We start from the raw sequence: 16,782 nt of genomic DNA on the forward strand, positions 1-16,782 counted from the left end.
AGCATCAGGGACCAAAGTGATAGCAGCTGCCCCCACTCCCCAGTTTCCCTTCCTGCAGGGGCAGCTCTGTGACTGCTGCTGGTGTCAGTGGGGTTCGTGTGCCTCAAGCCAGACACCTGGTCTGGGGACCCACCCCAATAGCACTGGTAGAGCACCTGGGCCCAGGGTGTTCACAGACCCATCCTACCCTCCCTGAGCCCAGCCCAGCTCCTCACCTGGAACAAAGCAGCGGCGCCCATCAGCCTATTTGCTGCCAGGGTCCCAGGAGCTGCTGCTGTCCCATGCTGAGCTGCTGGTGCTGGGGGACAGGGATCCTCCACCTCCTGCCCTGGGGAGGCTGGAAGGTCCTCAGTGACCGGGCAGGGCGATACCTCCTGCTGGAAATCAGGGCTGGGCTCCTGGGGCCGGTGCTGCCCACACAACAAGCCCCAGAGCCACGCTGTCCAGCTCCCCTCCTGAGCTGAGTCCCGCCTGCCCAGCCGCATCCTGGGCCAGCTCCATTGTGGCCTGGCCGGTGCCTCTCCTGCCTCGGCGCCTGCGCTGGGAGCGGGTTTTCTCTGCCAGAAGGCTGGGCACTTCCACCTCCTGGCCCGGCCAAGACCTGCTTCCCCGCCAGTGGGGACGAAGGGGCCGCTCAGCTCCTAGGAAAGATGGCGCCTGCTTCCCTCAGGCTCTGGGGCCATCTGAAGAGCTTCTTCCTGAAGACCCTCAGGAGCCTGGCCATCCTGGAACCGAGCAGGGAGCAGGCATGAGTCTGGGGTCAAGGCAGTCTCTCACAAACGGGCCTTTTTTGGTCCTGCCCCCATCCCTGCCCCAGCCAGAGCAGCTCCTTCTCCCCACACAGGGGTGCAGGGAGTGCAAGCTACACACACTGGCAGGAGTTCATTGTATGGTCTGCTCCCATCATTGCCCCTCGTCATCCCTGGTGCTGCAATACCCGGGGAATCTCCTCCCTTTAGAGCACTGGGGTCAGTCAAAAAGACTGTCGGTTACTTTGGAGAAGCAGGCCACACTCCCCACCCCCAGACTAGAGAAGGAACAGAACCCAGGGGTCCAGACTTCTCTTGGGAAACCATTCCCCACATCAATGTTACAAAGTCCCGAGTCATAGGAAGCCCAGGGCCCCCTCATTTCCCATTGATTTCCATGCTCAGCAGCTCACAGGGTCTGGCCCTGCTCCGAGACTCTCAGCCTGGGGAACATCTCCCACAAGGGAAGGGCTGGGAGCCCCATTGCTGGGACGTTTCCAAACACACCGGAGATGGCTCTGGAGAAGCCCCTGCCAGGTCTCAGAGTGAGGGGCTCTTGGGAGCTGTTTGCAAATCAAATCTCCTTTGGGAGAGATTCTCTCCCCCTATTTCTGCCTCTCCCAGACAGACGGGGAAGCCACTGAGGAACCCTAATGCCACTCACTTGCTGTAGGTGATGGAGCGATGGATGGAGGATGTTCAGTGTTGCCAGCTGCCCCTTGCCCTCCTCCTCACTCCCTGAGCCCAAGACAGGCTGGAGAGGGTGGTGACCTGAGGAGTTACCCTGCCCAGCCAGCAAGCAGGGTGATGACACTGGGCGATTGACTGGCTGTGAAAAAAGAGTCTGTCTGATTGCCAAAGGACGGAGAAAATCGGCCAGCAGTAGTGGGCCCAGAACACTGCGCTAGTGTGGGGGTGACAGCGCCTCCCAGCTCCTGACATCCTGGCACTTTCTTCTTCGAGTGATTGCTCATGTGTATTTCACAATAGGTGTGCATGCTCACCACGTGCACCGGTGCAGGAAGTTTTTCCCCTAGCAGTACCCATAGGGGGAGTGCCCCAGCAACCTCTGGAATGGCGCCTCCATGGCGCTGTATAAGGGGAGCTGCACTCTTCTTCCCCCCCGCCCCAGTTCCTTCCTGCCGCCAGTAAAGGTGCATCGGAATTACTCTGCTCCAGCTTTGCTGTAGCTCGTCCCCAGAACTTTTTGTTCGTTCAGTCCTAGTACCTGTAGTTAGTTAGCTGTTACAGTTAGTTCAGTTAGTTAGAGTGCCCGGGCCGGCACGCCCCAGGTTTTAAGTCATGCGACACTTGTAGGCGATCTATGCCAAGGAGTGACCTGCAAGCAGACTGTTTACGCTGTTTGGGAGAAACCCATATCAGCGATCGTTACAAGATTTGCAAGTTGTTTAAACCTCGGACTGAGAGATTAGGCTCCGGGCTATTCTGATGGAGTCGGCGCTGACCCCAACTCCGGTGCGTCGCTCCAAGTCGGCACCGGGCACTGCAGCATCGGTGCATGGTGACCTTCCGGCGCCTTCGACCAGTCGGCACTGCTCCCCGTCCACAGGGCATCAGAAGGCAAAGGAAACACCTTCTTCGCAGCGGCACCGAGGGAATCCAGGGGCAGAGACAAGACCCATGTTGAGCAGTCCTCGATCCCCTCGAGGGGTACCAACGGGACCGAGGCAAACGTCACCAAAGGTCCTTGTCTCATAGGGATTACCATGGCTGGTCACGGCATGGACGTTGATGCTGTTCCCGCTCGGAATCCCGCTCCAAGACTCCGCCAAGGCATTGCCTCCGCAGGCCAGGGCGTTGATCGCCGGCACCTCACAGTCGCGGGTCCACCTGTTGGAGCCGATCGCAGAGCAGCAGCTACAGACTGTACCAGTCCTCCACATCGAGGTTACAATCCTGTGGGCGACGTCGCTCCCAGTACCGCCGTTCCTCCCAGTCCCGAGACAGCGCAGGTTGTTCGTCAGCCCGGCCTCCGCTTGTAGTCGCCCTTCCATGGGACAGGCCAGCCAGGACGAACAACCAGAGCCCGTGGGCACCATGGCCCCGACACAGTGCCCCCGGTGGGGGCCCACTCGGTAGCCAGAGCCTCAGAGGCACCTTTGGCCTCCCTCTCCAGACCTCCGAGGAGGGGGTCGGTGGGACATACGTTCTCAGTACCATGCCCGGATTTCCGACCAAGTGGTGCATCCTCCAGTGCCAACGGACACCCAGAGCACCGTGCCGGCCTCCTCGCCCTCCCCGGATGAGGCGATAATGGCCCTGCCCCCCTCTGTCCCACAGGAGGACTTTAGGGCCCATCAAAAACTTTTTAAAAGGGTGGCATCAAGCCTTCACCTCCAGGTAGAGGAGTTGGAGGAACACTTGGACTCCCTATTCAACATGCTGTCCTCTTCAGCACCGGGCAGGGTAGCTTTGCCCCTCCACGAAGGGGTGGCAAAAATTTCAAATGCCTTGTGGCAAACACCAGCTCGCTGGCCCCCATCTCTAAGAAGACGAAACACAAGTACTTTGTACCCGCCAAGGGGCACTAGTACCTCTACACCCACCTGGCACCCAACTCCCTGGTGGTCGAGTCGTCAACCACAGGGAGCGGCAGGGGAAACCAGCCCCTACTCCGAAAAATAAAGATTCACGGAGGCTGGACTCTTTCAGGAGAAGGCTTTATTCTCCCTCAAGTTTTCAGTTGCGGGTGGCAAACCACCAGGCGCTCCTCGGCAGGTATGAATTCAATTTGTGGGGTTCCCTGCCCAAGTTCAAGGATTCCCTCCAGGAGCATGATTGGAAAGAGTTCAAGGCGCTAGTGGAGGAGGGTACAGCAGCTGCCAGAGCATGCCTGCAAGCAGCTTCAGATGTGGCAGACACGGCAGCACGGTCCATGGCCTCGGTGGTGTCCATCAGAAGGGTATCATGACTCCTGCTGTCCGGGCTGTCCAGTGGAGCGCAGGCTGCCATGCAGGATCTCCTGTTTGACGGCAAAGTTCTGTTTGCGGAGCAAACAGATACAAAGCTTCATGGCATGAAGGACTCCCGCACGACCCTCCAGACTCTGGATCTCTATGTCCCAGCTCCGGCCAAATCTAAGTTCAGGCCACAGCAGGTTCCCACTCAGGACACGCAGCCGAAGTACAACGCTGCCTATAATAAGTCGAGGGTCTATAAAAGGCAGTCATAGCCTGTCCCGCAACTTGGATCCTCCAAGGGCAAACAGGCAGGAAAAAGGCGGTTTTGACGGGACGTTTGGGGGCACCCGGCCAATTCTCCCCAGGGATCCTCCACCGCTCAATGAAGCTTCCCTTCTACAATTGGTTGTGTGCTTCCCTCCCAGAGTGGTCACGGCTGAAAGGCCAAAGGAGGATTCAGGCCCATCCTGGACCTGCGGGATCTAAACCAGTTCATGGTGAGGCTCAAGTTCCGCATGGTCTCACTGGCCTCCATTCCCTCCCTAGACCCCAGGGACTGGTACGCTGCCCTCAATCTGCAGGACACGTACTTCCACATTCACATTTTTGACGGGCACAGACGCTTCCTCCATTTCCATGTGGGCAGAATCACTACCAGTTTACAGTCCTCCCATTTGGCTTATCCGCTGCCCCCAGGGTATTTATAAAATGTATGTCCGTGGCAGCGGCCTACCTCAGGCACCGGGGGGTCCAGATCTTTCCGTATCTGGACGATTGGCTCCCGGTCAGCTCCCGGTCGCAGGTAAGGGATCACATGACACTTCTACTGTCCACAGGAGCAGCCCCGGGCATTTGGTAAATCATAGAATCATAGAATATCAGGGTTGGAAGGGACCTCAGGAGGTCATCTAGTCCAACCCCCTGCTCAAAGCAGGACCAATCCCCAACTAAATCATCCCAGCCAGGGCTTTGTCAAGCCTGGCCTTAAAAACTTCTAAGGAAGGAGATTCCACCAGCTCCCTAGTGTTGCCGGCACCCAGTGCTGAGAGGCTGAACAACAGCTTGAGTGGTTCGTTACCCGGTGTGCTGCATCCAATAATCACAACGGGGTGGAGAAGCAGAAAAGTTTATTTGCAGCTGCAAAAAGGTACAGGGAGAATAAAATCTTAAATCCTGCACACAGAGCAGGAAGTTACACAGGTTTTTATACATCCTTTTTTTTAGCATACTTATTCAATAGCAAGCTGCCCCAAGTATTCATATAGCCAGCCAATCCAGTTCCCAGCTAGTTTCCTGATTCTTTGTATTATTTGTTAAACCATATATAAAGCTGCTTTATTTAGCATTGTTTTTTTATATTTCCCCTGTTTGGCCTTGCTTAGTTTCAGGCTGTCTGACTCTGCAACATACTGTTGCAGATTCTCAGCATAATTGCTGTGTGTGCCTCCAGGCGGGGGGGCCAAGGACACTTGGGCCTAGTACGCAGAGCTGCTGCGAGTGCCTCCAGGCAGGAGGGGGGCCAAGGACACCTGGGCCTAGTGCGAGTGGGCTTTATTGACACTCGTGGTCTTCCATCCCTTCGAGTTACCTAGTGGCCATGGCCCAGTGTCCCCAACACTAGGTAACGCATTCCAGTGTTTCAACACCCTCCAAGTGAAAAAGTTTTTCCTAATATCCAACCTAAACCTCCCCCACTTCTTGTTGCAACTTGAGACCATTACTCCTCATTCTGTCATCTGCTACCACTGAGAACAGTCTAGATCCATCCTCTTTGGAACCCCCTTTCAGGTAGTTGAAAGCAGTTATCAAATCCACCCTCATTCTTCTCTTCCACAGACTAAACATCCCCAGTTCCCTCAGCCTTTCCTCATAAGTCATGTGTTCCAGTCCCTTAATCATTTTTGTTGCCCTCTGCTGGACGTTTTCCAATTTTTCCACATCCTTCTTGTAGTGTGGGGCCCAAAACTGGAAACAGTACTCCAGATGAAGCCTCACCAATGTCGAATAGAGGGGGAATGATCACGTCCCTTGATCTGCTGGCAATGCCCCTACTTATACATCCCAAAATGCCATTGGCCTTCTTGGCAACAACGGCACGCTGTTGACTCATATCCAGCTTCTTTCCCACTGTAACCCCTAGGTCCTTTTCTGCAGAACTGCTGTCTAGCCATTCGGTCCCCAGTCTGTAGCAGTGCATGGGATTCTTCCATCCTGAGTGCAGGACCCTGCACTTGTCCTTGTTGAACCTCACCAGATTTCTTTTGGCCCAATCCTCTATTTTGTCTAGGGCCCTCTGTATCCTATCCCTACCCTCCAGTGTATCTACCTCTCCTCCCAGTTTAGTGTCATCTGCAAACTTGCTGAGGGTGCGATGCATGCCATCCTCCAGATCATTAATGAAGATATTGAACAAAACCGGCCCGAGGACCAATCCTTGGGGCACTCCACTTGATACCAGCTGCCAACTAGACATGGAGCCATTGATCACCACCCATTGAGCCCAACAATCTAGCCAGCTTTCTATCCACCTTATCATCCATTCATCCAGCCCATAGTTCTTTAATTTACTGGCAAGAATACTGTGGGAGACCGTGTCAAAAGCTTTGCTAAAGTCAAGGAACAACACGTCCACTGCTTTCCCCTCATCCACGAGCCAGTTATCTCGTCATCGAAGGCAATTTGATTAGTCAGGCATGACTTGCCCTTGGTGAATCCATGGTGACTGTTCCTGATCACTTTCCTCTCCTCTAAGTGCTTCAGAATTGATTCCTTGAAGACCTGCTCCACGATTTTTCCAGGGACTCAGGTGAGGCTGACTGGTCTGTAGTTCCCAGGATCCTCCTTCTTCCTTTTTTTAAAGATGGGCACTGCATTAACCTCTTTCCAGTCGTCTGGGACCTCCCCCGATCACCATGAGTTTTCAAAGATAATGGCCAATGGCTCTGCAATCACATCCGCCAACTCCTTTAGCGCTCTCAGATGCGGCGCATCCGGCCCCATGGACTTGTGCTCGTCCAGCTTTTCTAAATAGTTCCAAACCACTTCTTTCTTCACAGAGGGCTGGTCACTTCCTCCCCATGCTGTGCTGCTCAGTACAGCAGTCTGGGAGCTGACCTTGTTCATGAAGACAGAGGCAAAAAAAGCATTGAGTACATTAGCTTTTTCCACATTCTCTGTCACTAGGTTGCCTCCCTCATTCAGTAAGGGGCCCACACTTCCCTTGACTTTCTTCTTGTTGCTAACATACCTGAAGAAACCCTTCTTGTTACTCTTAACATATCTTGCTAGCTGCACCTCCAGGTGTGATTTGGCCTTCCTGATTTCACTCCTGCATGCCTGAGCAATATTTTTATATTCTTCCCTGGTCATTTGTCCAATCTTCCACTTCTTGTAAGCTTCTTTTTTGTGTTTAAGATCAGCAAGGATTTCACTGTGAAGCCAAGCTGGTCGCCAGCCATATTTACTATTCTTTCTACACATCGGGATGGTTTGTCCCTGTAACCTAAATAAGGATTCTTTAAAATACAGCCAGCTCTCCTGGACTCCTTTTCCCCTCATGTTACTCTCCCAGGGAATCCTGCCCATCAATTCCCTGAGGTTGTCAAAATCTGCTTTTCTGAAGTCCAGGGTCCGTATTCTGCTGCACTCCTTCCTTCCTTGTGTCAGGATCCTGAACTCGACCATCTCATGGCCACTGCTTCCCAGGTAATCATCCACTTTTGCTTCCCCTACTAATTCTTCCCGATTTGTGAGCAGCAGGTCAAGAAGAGCTCTGCCCCTAGTTGGTACATTGGTACGGTAAATGATGCCAAGCCCACATTTGTCCCGGTCCAATGCATAGAATTTATCAGGGTGCTCCTGGAGAACTCGTCGGCCACAGCCTCCCTCCCATCAGACAGGTTTGAGACCCTAAAAGGCTCATCAACACAGTCAGAAGGTTCCTGGTGACTACGGCCAGAGCGTGCCTCCAGCTCTTTGATCACATGTCGGCATGCACCTACGTGGACCGCCACACCAGACTCCGAATGGGGCCCTCCAGCTCTGACTGGCCTGGGAGTTGTCCCAGGCCAGGGACAGGATGGACAAGGTCCTCACTGTGCTTGACTCAGTGATCACCTCACTGCGGTGGTGGCCCACCCCAAGCAACATGCTCCAAGGGGTCCCGTTCCGTTCCCGTCCCGTTCGCTGGAGCTGGTGTCCGATGCATCAAACCTGGGTTGGGGGGGGCCCATGTGGGGAATGTTCAGACCCAAGGTTTGTGGTCAGCGCAGGATCTGTCCCTACACATAAACGTCAAGGAACTCAGGGCGGTACGCCTAGCGTGCGTGGTCTTCTGCTTGCACCTGCAGGGCAAGGTGGTCAGGATCCTTACGGACAACACGGCCTTGATGTTCTATATCAACAGGCAAGGTGGGACCTGGTCCTCTGCCCTCTGCCACAAAGCCCTCAGGCTGTGGGATTTCTGTATAGCCCATGACATGTGCCTGAGGGCCTTCCATCTGCCGGGCACCTGGAACACGCGGGCGGATCGCTTAAGCAGGAACTTCTCCTCCCAACACGAGTGGTCTCTCCACCCGGAAGTGGCTCACCAGCTCTTCCGCATGTGGGGAACTCCCCAATTGAACCTGTTTGTGACGCGGCAGAACCGGCGCTGTCCCCGCTTCTGCTCTGGGGGGGCCTGGGACAGGGCGCTATCTCCGATGCCTTTTGCTGTCCTCGTCAGGCCAGTTTTCTCTATGCCTTCCCCCCATTCTCACTGATCAGCAGGGTCCTGGAAAAAATGAAGGTGGACAAGGCACAGATCCTCCTGATTGCCCCAGTGTGGCCAGGCTACATTGGTATGGGACCCTCACGGGCCTGGCAGTTGCTCCACTTTGGCTGTTGCCGCTCTGCCCTGACCTGCTCTCCCAGGACCGGGGCCGCCTCCTCCACCCAACCTAGACAGCTCTCCACCTCACGGCATGGCTGCTCAATGGTTAGGTAGAGGGAAAAGGACGTGCTCAGAAAGGGTCCAGCGCATCCTCCTGAAAAGCAGACGGCCCTCCACACCGCGCCTACTTGGCAAAATGGTCCCAGTTCTCCAGATGGGCGGCCGAACGGGGTGTCTCCCCGGTGGCCACCCCGATCCAGCTTATCCTGGTCTACCTTCTCCACCTTAGAGCCCAGGGCCTGGCGCTCTCGTCAGTCAAGAGGCACCTGGCGGCCACACTGGCCTTCCATCCACCGGTACAGGGGCGCATGGTATTTATTCCCCCATGCTATGACTGGCCAGTTCCCCAAGGGGTTGGACCATCTTTCCCATATGATAGGCCCTGGTCCTGCAGTGGGACCTGAACCTGGTGTTATCCCATTTCAAGGGGCCCCCATTTGAGCCGCTAGCTGCGTGTTCCTGGTCTCACCTCTCGTGGAAAGTGGCCTTCCTGGTCGCTATTATGTTGGCCAGGTGGGTCTTGGAGCTCAGGGCCCTGACCTCTGAGCCCCCGTGCACAGTTTTTCATAAGGACAAGGTTTGGCTCCGCCCACACCCTGCATTCCTCCCTAAGGTGGTCTCCGCCTATCACATGGGTCAGGACATTTTCCTGCCAGTCCTCTGCCCCAAGCCTCACGTGTCCAGTGAGAAACACCACCTCCACACACTCGACATGCGAAGGGCTCTGGATTTCTACCTCGAGCAGACAAAGCCATTCAGAAAGTCCTCGCAACTGTTCGTCGCCTCGGCTGGGCGCATGAGGGGTTGGTCGATCTCCACTCAGCATCTCTCCAACTGGATCACTTTGTGCATCCACACCTGTTATGATCTGGCTGGTGTTCCCCCGTCACCAATTGTGAAGGTGCACTCGTCCTGAGCGCAGGCCTTGTCGGCTGCCTTCCTGGCCCACTTCCCCATCCAGGATGTTGTAGGGCTGCCATGTGGTCTTCGGTTCACACTTTACCTCACACTATGCTATCGTCTCCCAAACCAGGGATGACGCTGGGTTCGGCAGGGCTGTACTCCATCCCGGGAATTTGTGAACTCCTACCCACCTCCAACAGATATAGCTTGGAATTATCTATTGTGGAATACACATGAGCAATCACTCGAAGAAGAAAAGACAGTTACCTTTTCCGTAAGTGGTGTTCTTCGAGATGTGTTGCTCATGTCTATTCCACATCCCGCCCTCCTTCCCCTCTGTTGGAGTTGTCTGGTAAGAAGAAACTGAGGGTGGGGGGAGCACGCAGCTCCCCTTATACCGTGCCACGGAGGCGCCACTCCAGGGGTTGCTGGGGCACTCCCCTTACGGGTACTGGTAGGGGAAAAACTTCCGGTACAGGTGCACGTGACGAGCATGCACACCTATTGTGGAATAGACATGAGCAACACATCTCGAAGAACACCAGTTACAGAAAAGGTAACTGTCTTTTACACACCTTCATGAAGCCTCCCAAACCCCTGGGGCTGTAGGGACTGGACCCCAACCCTACTGATGGGAAACAGAGCTTGGGGAGGGGAAGCTACTGGCTCAGGGTCGCACCAAGTGTCAGAGCCATGGATGGGACCAGCAGTCCTTATTTCCAGGCCCCTTCACTAAACACTGTTGCACACTCTCTCCCACTGCTGGCCATTACAACCAAGCCTCATGTCCGGTCCCCCTGCCTTTGAGAGGGTGTGTGCTCTGCTGTAGTGACTGGACCAGGCCATTGGGAGGCAGGTCGCCTGGGTTCCATTGCTAGCTTTCCTATTGACCTGTGGGACTTTGGGCAAGTTGTTTGCCTATCTATGGCTCTGACCCCAGCAGTCAAATGGGGATTTAATACTTTTCCACTAGAGTAAAGTGCTGGGAGAAGGGTCCAGCCATGGAGTTTGGCTCAAGGAGACCAATTCTCCAATTTGTTAAGGGTGTTTTGAATTCCAATCCTGTGCTCCAAAGTACTTGGTGTCATATGCAAATTTTATAAGCATTCTCTCCACTCCATTTTCCAAATCATTAATGAGAATATTGAATGGTACCAGATCCCGGACTGATCCCTGCCGGACTCACTAGGTACACCCTCTCCACTGATCCCTGCCGGACCCACTAGGTACACCCTTTGGACAGCCAAACATGGAGAAGATCTCTTTGAGTATGAGCTTCCAGCCAGTTGTGCACCCACATTATACTGATTGCATCTTGACCACACTGCCCTAGTATGCTTGTGAGAATGTCCTATCGTACTGTGTCAAAAGCCTTATTAACACCAAACTATGTCACGTCTACTCTTTACCCACCTCCACGAGGCCAGTAACCCTGTCCAAGAAGGAAATAGGCTTGGTTTGGAACAATTTGTTCTTAACAAAGCCGTGCTCACTAGTCCCGATAACCGAATTATCCTGTAAGTGCTTACAAATTGATTGAGTAATCATTTGTTCCAGTATCTTTCCAGGCATGGAAGTGAGACTGGGTAGTCTGTAAGTCCCAGGGTTGTCTTTATTCCCCTTCTAAAGATAGGTCCTGTTTTGTTAATGGATGGGAAGATGTTCTTTTTCTGGGAGCTCAGAAGAGAACTGGTTTATTAAGGCCACAAAAATTGAGGCAGGATCCTCTTCTCTCCTCCTGGCAAAAAGCCCCAGGTAACTAAAATAGCAGGATTCACATCCCTGAAAGGGGTTTTAAAAAGACAATGGTTAAAATTTGGCCCTGGCCATTCCTTCTTTCCACAGACCAGCCATTTTAGCAAAGCTTAAAATTCCTTGTCACTCAACATCTTGAAACACCCCTTTCTCCTTCTCAGAGGGCTCTAATGCCCCTTATCTCACCCAGGCTCACTGCTGTCCGGAGTTAGAGAATTGTCCCTATTCCCTGAGGTACAGAGAAGGAAAGTGACCTACCCCAGGTCCCACACAGCAAGGCAGTGGCAGAGCCAGAAAGAGAAGCCACCAGTCCTGACTCCTGTTCTAACTAACAGACAAGAAACCCCGCAGAGGCAGGGATACGGCCTAGGAATCAAGACGGTGGGAACATTTTCATGGAAACAGTTTTCTGTCATGAAATTCCATTCAGACTAAACTAGTTTGTTTTTTGAAATCATAACGAGTTGGAAGAAAATTCTTTGCAAAAATATTTGTTTGCAATACAAAAGCATCTCCTCTTCCTCACAGTGTGTTAAATTGTCTCGTCGCACACAAAGAGGAGACACTGTGATCTAGAAAATTAGATGAGATGCTTCAGTCTAAGCTAAGTAGTTGCTGCTCTTAATAATTTCAAAATAATAAAATACAAATAAAATAGAATCTTTCAGCTATTATATTAGGTCATAATCTGATATGACTTAACATGATGGGACACCTCATATTCTGCACTGCTCCTAGTGACACTCTCCAATGGATCCCCATCCTCCACCCACCATGAGGTAGGTAGGAGAGGATTGTTATCTCTACTTGACAGAGGGAGAAACTAAGGCTCAGAAAGGAGAAGTGACTGGTTGTAGGTCACACAGCCAGTCAGTGGCAGAATTGGGAATAGGACCCAGGAGTCCTGACTTTCAAATTAACCATCATATCTTCAATTTCACACATTGAATGATCAGAAGAAAGTGCTCTCAAATGAGCTATAGACCAACAATTGTTCCTAATAATTATTCAGCAAGTATTTTAGAAGAACTGGAATGTTAGAGAGAATCATGAACTGCTCAGAGTCAATGAATGCAGAGAAGCATCAAAATTAGTCAAACATATAATTGGTTATAGAATCATAGAATATCAGGGTTGGAAGGGACCCCAGAAGGTCATCTAGTCCAACCCCCTGCTCGAAGCAGGACCAATTCCCAGTTAAATCATCCCAGCCAGGGCTTTGTCAAGCCTGACCTTAAAAACCTCTAAGGAAGGAGATTCTACCACCTCCCTAGGTAACGCATTCCAGTGTTTCACCACCCTCTTAGTGAAAAAGTTTTTCCTAATATCCAATCTAAACCTCCCCCACTGCAACTTGAGACCATTACTCCTCATTCTGTCATCTGCTACCATTGAGAACAGTCTAGAGCCATCCTCTTTGGAACCCCCTTTCAGGTAGTTGAAAGCAGCTATCAAATCCCCCCTCATTCTTCTCTTCTGCAGGCTAAACAATCCCAGCTCCCTCAGCCTCTCCTCATAACTCATGTGTTCCAGACCCCTAATCATTTTTGTTGCCCTTCGCTGGACTCTCTCCAATTTATCCACATCCTTCTTGTAGTGTGGGGCCCAAAACTGGACACAGTACTCCAGATGAGGCCTCACCAATGTCGAATAGAGGGGAACGATCACGTCCCTCGATCTGCTCGCTATGCCCCTACTTATACATCCCAAAATGCCATTGGCCTTCTTGGCAACAAGGGCACACTGCTGACTCATATCCAGCTTCTCGTCCACTGTCACCCCTAGGTCCTTTTCCGCAGAACTGCTGCCTAGCCATTCGGTCCCTAGTCTGTAGCTGTGCATTGGGTTCTTCCGACCTAAGTGCAGGACCCTGCACTTATCCTTATTGAACCTCATCAGATTTCTTTTGGCCCAATCCTCCAATTTGTCTAGGTCCTTCTGTATCCTATCCCTCCCCTCCAGCATATCTACCACTCCTCCCAGTTTAGTATCATCCGCAAATTTGCTGAGAGTGCAATCCACACCATCCTCCAGATCATTTATGAAGATATTGAACAAAACCAGCCCCAGGACCGACCCTTGGGGCACTCCACTTGATACCGGCTGCCAACTAGACATGGAGCCATTGATAACTACCCGTTGAGCCCGACAATCTAGCCAGCTTTCTACCCACCTTATAGTGCATTCATCCAGCCCATACTTCCTTAACTTGCTGACAAGAATACTGTGGGAGACCGTGTCAAAAGCTTTGCTAAAGTCAAGAAACAATACATCCACTGCTTTCCCTTCATCCACAGAACCAGTAATCTCGTCATAAAAGGCGATTAGATTAGTCAGGCATGACCTTCCCTTGGTGAATCCATGCTGGCTGTTCCTGATCACTTTCCTCTCATGCAAGTGCTTCAGGATTGATTCTTTGAGGACCTGCTCCATGATTTTTCCAGGGACTGAGGTGAGGCTGACTGGCCTGTAGTTCCCAGGATCCTCCTTCTTCCCTTTTTTAAAGATTGGCACTACATTAGCCTTTTTCCAGTCATCCGGGACTTCCCCCGTTCGCCACGAGTTTTCAAAGATAATGGCCAATGGCTCTGCAATCACAGCCGCCAATTCCTTCAGCACTCTCGGATGCAACTCGTCCGGCCCCATGGACTTGTGCACGTCCAGCTTTTCTAAATAGTCCCTAACCACCTCTATCTCCACAGAGGGCTGGCCATCTCTTCCCCATTTTGCGATGCCCAGCGCAGCAGTCTGGGAGCTGACCTTGTTAGTGAAAACAGAGGCAAAAAAAGCATTGAGTACATTAGCTTTTTCCACATCCTCTGTCACTAGGTTGCCTCCCTCATTCAGTAAGGGGCCCACACTTTCCTTGGCTTTCTTCTTGTTGCCAACATACCTGAAGAAACCCTTCTTGTTACTTTTGACATCTCTGGCTAGCTGCAGCTCCAGGTGCGATTTGGCCCTCCTGATGTCATTCCTACATGCCCGAGCAATATTTTTAAACTCTTCCCTGATCATATGTCCAACCTTCCACTTCTTGTAAGCTTCTTTTTTATGTTTAAGATCCGCTAGGATTTCACCATTAAGCCAAGCTGGTCGCCTGCCATATTTACTATTCTTTCGACTCATCGGGATGGTTTGTCCCTGTAACGTCAACAGGGATTCCTTGAAATACAGCCAGCTCTCCTGGACTCCTTTCCCCTTCAAGTTAGTCCCCCAGGGGATCCTGGCCATCCGTTCCCTGAGGGAGTCGAAGTCTGCTTTCCTGAAGTCCAGGGTCCGTATCCTGCTGCTTACCTTTCTTCCCTGCGTCAGGATCCTGAACTCAACCAACTCATGGTCACTGCCTCCCAGATTCCCATCCACTTTTGCTTCCCCCACTAATTCTACCCAGTTTGTGAGCAGCAGGTCAAGAAAAGCGCCCCCACCCCCAGTTGGCTCCTCTAGCACTTGCGCCAGGAAATTGTCCCCTACGTTTTCCAAAAACTTCCTGGATTGTCGATGCACCGCTGTATTGCTCTCCCAGCAGATATCAGGAAAATTAAAGTCACCCATGAGAATCAGGGCATGCGATCAAGTAGCTTCCGTGAGCTGCCGGAAGAAAGCCTCATCTACCTCATCCCCCTGGTCCGGTGGTCTATAGCAGACTCCCACCACTACATCACTCTTGTTGCACACACTTCTAAACTTAATCCAGAGACATGTGGATATGACTTATTTGCTTCGTCTTAAAAGAGAACAACTAAGACCTGAGTCTCCTTCCTGTCAATAGCCCCCTGCTCCTCCAATCAGGGTAGAGACTGAGTGGTGTGAGGCTGTGTTCTCACTAAAGAGCCCAAAGGATGGCCCAGGTCACTGTCACAGGGATTCACTGTAGATGTAAATATTCCAGCCCCACCTTTTTGTGTGGGCCTCCCAGAATGAGAGCTGCAGTGCACTCCCCCAGCCCGGCAGCTCCTGGAGGTTGGATGGGAGCAGAGAAAAGGACAAAAGAAGCAAGAAAAGAAGAAAATAGAGGAAGGGATGGAGGAAAAGGGAAACCAAAAAGGAGAAACCCCAATGTCCTCAGTGATTCTAAGGGACAAAGTCCTCGGTGGGGAATAAAATTCTGCCACCTTAACCTAGTGTTCTCCATGCCTAGAATTCAGCTGGTACCAGATGGATCAGACCGAACAGGTTCCACACTTCTCTGAGGCCCTTACCTTCTAAACAGGGACATCTGTTTTCTAGTGAAATCAGAAGAAAGGAGAAAACTCCAAAGAGGGTCCTCCTAGCGCGCCCGTACGAGAATCAGAATTCTCTCTCAGTCCTCAAGGAGAGACCTCGAGAAGGAAACTTTGCTGAGGCAAAGCCACAGGGGTCTTTCAGGTTTCCCTGGCCCTGTGCCCCATCCTGCCTGGCTGATGTCAGCATCTCTCTGTGAGGTCACCATCTCCCCACGACCTTTGCCCAATAGGCTGAGGTCCTGCCAATGGCCCTTGTGAGGTCCCTGCCACACCCACTCCTCCCCTTCAGGGCAAATGTCCTGCCCCTGGCCAGCCCCCTTGAATGTTTGAGCTGCTCCCTGTGGATCACCCCACTCAATGATTGTTGATTCTGGGAACCCGTCAGGCTACACATTAAAACATCACAGGCTGCTCCCCATGCTCCACTCAGTTTTCATAAATTAGTAGACTTTCAGGTCAGAAGGGACCATTAGAGCACCTAATCTGAGTCTCTGCATATCACAGGCCTCCTTTATAGCACAGTAGCTATTTTTTGACCAAACACATTTCAGAAAGGCATCTCATCTTCATTAAAAGACGTTAAGAGATGGAGAATCCACCACTTTCCTTGGTACTTTGTTCTTGGGGTGAATCATCCTGGCTGTTGAATATTTGTGCCTTATCTCTAATTTGAATTGGGCTCTTTTCAGTTTCCAGCCACTGGGTCTTGTTATGCCTTTCTCTGCTAGATTAACGAGCCCTTTAAGACCTGATATTTTCTCTCCTTTAAGGCACTTCAACACTTCAATGAAGTCACCTCTCGATCTTTTATCGACTAAACAGGTTGAGCTCTTTCCATAGCTCACTAGAAGGCATGTTTTCTCCAGCCCTCAAAACATTTCGTGGCTCTTTGCTGCCCCAGCTCCAATTTTTCAACATCTTTTTCAAAGGTGGACTCCAAAACTAGATGCAGGATTCCAATATCAGTCTCCGTGTTGCTGTGTCACCTCCCTATCCTCCTCACGGCTCTGTTTATACCATCTAATGATGGGTTTAGCCCTGTTCACCACAGCATCACACTGGGAGCTCATGTTGAATGGCTTGCCCAGCATGGCCCCTCAATCATCTTCAGAGTCACGGCTTTCCTGGATACACTTCCCCATTCCGTAGGCGTGGCCAGCGTGCTTTGTTGCTAGGTATAGGACCCTGCATTTGGCTCTGGTCAAGCTTGTTTTGTTTGAATGGGTTCATCTTACCTAGGGACCCAGATTGCTCTGTATCACTGCCCTGTCCTCATCAGTAATTACCACTCTGCCAGTATT

Source organism: Caretta caretta, chromosome 2, assembly GCF_965140235.1.
Source record: "Caretta caretta isolate rCarCar2 chromosome 2, rCarCar1.hap1, whole genome shotgun sequence".
Lineage (NCBI taxonomy): Eukaryota > Metazoa > Chordata > Testudines > Cheloniidae > Caretta > Caretta caretta.